Raw genomic sequence first — 5,569 nt, 5'->3', positions numbered from 1 at the left:
TACTGGAGTTTTTCATAGATGGCCTTTAACAGTTTGATCAACTTCCTTCCCTTTCCAAGTTTTTCAGGGCTTAAAAAAAAATCTTTTAAAGATAAATAATTGTATTTATTTAACTTTTTATGGCTGCCACTGGGTCTTTGCTGCCATGTGTGGGCTTTTATCTAGTTTCAGCAAGCAGGGCTACTCTGTGTTGCGGTGTGTGAACTTCTCACTGCCGCACTTCTCTTGCTATGGAGCACAGGCTCTAGGGGCACAGGCTCTAGGGCACAGGCTCTAGGTCACAGGCTCTAGGTCACAGGCTCTAGGGGCACAGGCTCTAGGTCACAGGCTCTAGGGCACAGGCTCTAGGGCACAGGCTCTAGGTCACAGGCTCTAGGGGCACAGGCTCTAGGTCACAGGCTCTAGGGGCACAGGCTCTAGGTCACAGGCTCTAGGAGCACAGGCTTCAGCAGTCGTGGCACATGGGCCCAGTCATGGCAGTGCACAGGCTTAGTTGCCCTGTGGCATGTAGGATTTTCCCAGACCAAGGATCAAACCAGTGTCCCCTGCATTGCAAGGTGGACTCTTAACCACTGATTACCAGAGAAGCCCCTTTCAGAGTTTTTTGTTTGTTTGTTTACCATGAATGATTTTTTTTCTGATCCACTGAGATGATCACGTGATTTTGACCTTTTTTCTATTGATACAATGTGTTACATTGGTTTTTTGGATGTTAAGCCAATCTTATATTTGCTTTTATATTTTTTCTATACGAACTATAAAATTAGCTTTTGGAATTTTACTAAGTTCAAGTTAATCTTTAAATTAAGATACCTGAATAAACACCTTTATGGTATTTAGACAACCTATCCAAGAATATGGCATGCCTTTCTATGTCCTCATGTTTCTTCCTGTGTCTTTGTGTTTTAAAGTTTTCTTTATGTGCATCTTGCATAGATTTTGTCTGGTTTACCTTAAAGAGTTTTAGCTTTCTTACTATTGCAAATGGGGCTTTTCTTCAATTGTATCTTCCATCTATGTAGTTTTTACATATGACAGTGACTAAATATCTAATTTCATTTTATAACAAGTTGATGGTCTGAATTCCCTTATTATTTGCAGCAGTTTTTCTGCTGACTTTCTTATTGTTTTCCAGGTGTAGAATCATAGTATTTACAAATAATTATTTTATCTCCTGCTTTGCAATGTTTCATATTTATGATTTCTTTCTCATATGTAGTTGCATTGTTTAGTGTTACTAAAATATTATTAAATAAAGGTAGCAACAGTGATTCCCTCTTAAGCATGCCATTAGCTTTAGAATATACCTTTCTAATAGTTTTTATATTGAGAGGTAGTAGAAGTATAATGGTTAAGAGCATGAACTCTGGAGTCTGGATGACTAGGTTGAAATCTAACCCATACAACTTATTAAATGCATAAATACAAAGGGCTCAATTTTTCATTTCAAAAATTGGGTTGATAAAAATTTATCTGATAAAGTTGTTTTGAGGAGTATATGAATTATGTGTATATAAAATATGTGTGCTCAGTTGTGTCTGACTCTTTGTGATCCCATGGACTGTAGCCTGCCTCTGTCCTTGGGATTCTCCAGGCAAGAATACTGGAGCACATTGCCATTTCCCACTCCAGGGTATCTTCCCAACCCAGGGATTGAACCCACATTTCCTATGTCCCCTGTATTGGCAGGCAAATATTTCACCACTGTGCCACCTGGAAAACCAACTGTAAGTACTGTACTGTGCTTGCAATAGGGCCTGGCACATAGTAAGTGCTATGTAAGTGTTCATTATGGCATCATTATATTTTTATACAGTAGGTTTGTTCTTCTGATTTAAAATTGTTTGTGGGAACAATAACTGCCGGAGAGGGTGTGGAGAGACGAGAACCCTCCTACACTGTTGGTGGGAATGTAAATTGGTATAACCGCTATGGAGAACAGTATGGAGGTTCCTTAAAAAACTAAAAATAGAGCTACCAAATGGGGTAGAGCTATCATATGACCTTGCAATCTCACTCCTGGGCATACATCCAGAGAAAAACATGATCCAAAAGCCTACATGCACCCCAGTGTTCATTGCAGCACTATTTACAATAGCCAAGAAATGCAAGCAACCTAAATGTCTATCAACAAAGGAATGGGTAAAGAAAATGTAGTATATATATACAATGGAATATTACTCAGCCATTAAAAGAATGAAATAATGCCATTTGCAGCAACAAGGATGGACCTAGAGAGTGTCATGCTGAGTGAAGGAAGTTAGAGGGGGAAACATATTGTATGACGTCCCTTACATGTGGAATCTAAAAAGAAATGATACAAATGAACTTACAAAAGGGAAAGAGACTCACAGACTTAGAAAACAAACTTACGGGTGCTGGGGGGAAGGGACAGTTAGGGATCTGGGGATGGTTGTGTGCACAGTGCTATATTTAAAATGGATAACCAACAAGGACTTACTGTAGAGCATACGGAACTCTGCGCAATGGTATGTGCCAGCCTGGATGGGAGGGGTGTTTGGGGGAGAATGGATACATGTATATGCATGGCTGAGTTTCTTTGCTGTTCGCCTGAAACTATCACAACACTATTAATTGGCTAAACCTTGATACAAAACAAAAAGTTCAAAGTGTGGGAAAAAATTGTCTGGGAATTTGGATATGTAACTGGTCCAAAGTGTTTAAGAGAAATATACTTGGTTAAATATGTGAATTATGTGGATGTTAATCAAAAAATAAATAAAAATAACTGTCTTAAACTTTATGTAAAATGACTAGAGTTATAAATGAAATCCGTCTGTGCCCTGAGCCGTATCCTTAGCCCTTCCTACAGTTTAGGCACCTGAGCCAGTACTTGTTCTTTCTAAATGAACCGCTGCGCACAAGGCTTTCTCTCATTGACAAACCCTGTTTGATTCGTTTACCCATGTAAACGTATATCAGAAAATTCTTCAACGTTTCACATATGGTTAGGAAAATTGGACACTGACCTTTTTGCTCATTTTCCTGTCCCCCTCCCATTGCCTATCAAAGAGGTCATCTCATTCAGGGTTCATCTCCACCCTGCACTCCCAGAAACACCAACTGACTATTGGGGCATGGTGAAATCCTGAGCTATCTTAAGTTTGTTGCAACAGTATCACGTTTATATTCAAGAGTGCCAGTGGTTCTCAAACCTGTACTGAAGAAAGTCAAAAGGTGCTGTTTGTTTCAGACTCTTTCATCAGTCTGGTCCTGATCTAATTTGACTTTCACTTCCTACAACTCCACACATAGCCCTTTTCCTCTCGCCAGAATGGACTCTCCACTCTCCCCTATAAACCATTATCATTTATGACCCTTCTGCCTTAGCTTACCCTGTATTTTCTGCTTTGACTTTCCTTTGCTTTATTCCATACCTGCCAAAGGCCCCTATTTTAGCGTCTTGCTCACATCCTGCTATATCCAGGGAGCCCCCATTGCTCACACTTACCTTCTCTGATCCCCTCTAGCTCCTCCTCTCTGGGTCATGTTTTTGGTGCTGAAATTCTGAACTACAACGTATTGCACTAAACTCGAAAATACGTGCTAGATTTCTCTCTCAAAGAAAGCAGTAATGTTCTGGAGGACAGGGATTATAACTAACCTTTATCTGTATAGAGTGCTCAGTACCTGCCATGCCACAAGGCACACAGAGGCTCTCATCAAATACTGCTGAATCACTGTCAAATCAGTGAATGCTTTAGTGAGTGAAGGAATGAGCAAGGGTGCACATAAATGCATGTACAAGTGAATGAATGAATGATCCCCAAGGTCCGACCACATGGAGGCATGTCAGAGACAAAACCTAAAGGGTCAAAGCCAGCAGGTGCTCAGAGACCGTGGCAGGGAAGAAGATGAAGCTGGAAGAACAGAAGAGTTTGAGTCCACCTTGGCCCCCTTTATCTAGAGAGTGCTGTCTTTGCCCTAGGTACACAGATCTCACTCTCTTTTATGATGCCGTGCACAAGTTAACTACAAAACTGAATATTTCCCCATCCGTATCCGTTTATACTTCTATATCCTTCCTGAAGAAAAGGGTCTCTGTCTGGGATCCCCACGTGGCCCTCACACAGCCCTCTGGACTCAATGAACTTTACCTTCATCAACAGTTCTTCCAGTAGAGCAAGTAAAATTAAGGGATTCCTTCCTTCAAATAGAAAGATCGATAAAATGATCACATTACCATTATCTCTTACAAATCTTCCCTCTGGTCTAATAATTCCCATTAAGGCCTCATAAGCACAGCAAGAAATATGTGGTCCATTTTCTTTTTAGTAGGAAATGACCGCACACATCTGTGGACTGGCAGAACGCACTCATATCTCACACCAGAGTGATGCCACGACATTCTAAATGAAGTCCATCGAGTGTAATAATGGTGCAGAGAAATCTTGGTATAAAACATGATGTGATCTAATCAACACAGAGGAGAGAAGCAGGAACTTGGCCAGTCTTAGCAAAACCCCGAATAATCTGAACGAGTAATCAAATGAATTTTGAACTCCATGGCTTTCATGAATTCCACATGAAAAATATACTTTGGAAATAATATAAACTACATTAGATCCTAGAACAATGGGAGAGTTTCATTTATTAAACACACCAAATTCGCAGATAGAATTCTGAGTCAAAGCTGAGCAAATATATACACTCAAGAGAGGGACCCTGCACAGCTCGTTGTTATGGTACTGGGGTAGAGGGGGAATACGGTAGGCCAGGGTAGATGGAGGTCTAATGAGGAAAGAACAGAGTGAGGACAAGCACAGGGAATTCCTCTCACTTCTCTGAAGGAACAGAATGCCAGGCCTGGGGAAATTAACTTAGGCTTAGCAATATAATATAATGTAAAATGTGTTGGAGAAGGAAATGGCAACCCACTCCAGTGTTCTTGCCTGAAGAATCCCAGGGATAGGGGAGCCTGGTGGGCTGCCGTCTCTGGGGTCGCACAGAGTCGGACACGACTGACGTGACGTAGCAGCAGCAGCAAAATGTGGTGGAGTGGTAAATGGTAGCAACGACAGAAGACAACATCATTTGGTGTTTGAATCCTCATGAAGTCGCAGGATCAAGGAGAGATGAGACATGAAAGACCAAAAGTGAGCCCCACCCCTTCGATGTTGCCATTTGTTATCATGAGGAAAATGAAAGGAAGTTAGGTAACTCATTTGATTTTCTATGGGCTGAAATACATTATCTTTACCTGTTTGTCTGGACTGAAATGCAATACATGTTATACTGGGTTGACTAAAAAGTTCACTTAGGTTTTTACGGGAAAACCTGAATGAACTTTGTGGCCAATCCAAAGTAATATTCAGGATATCCCTTTATCACCAAAATTAATGGTGAGCAAAAGGAGAGCTATAAGAAAGAGAAATAATTATTAGGGTTTCTCTAGAGGACAAGGTAAGGTAGGAGAGAGTTTTCTAGGAATAATTCCCCCCTAAAAGTAGAACTTGAAATGGTTGAAGTGTGCCTGGTTGGAAAGTTCAACACTCACTACTCTCAACTTGTGAGTCTTGAAAGCTTAAATTAAGGCAAGCTGGTTTTA

This window comes from Oryx dammah, unplaced genomic scaffold (assembly GCF_014754425.2).
Source record: "Oryx dammah isolate SB20612 unplaced genomic scaffold, SCBI_Odam_1.1 HiC_scaffold_5, whole genome shotgun sequence".
In the NCBI taxonomy this organism is placed as follows: domain Eukaryota; kingdom Metazoa; phylum Chordata; class Mammalia; order Artiodactyla; family Bovidae; genus Oryx; species Oryx dammah.
This window is presented reverse-complemented; position numbering follows the sequence as displayed.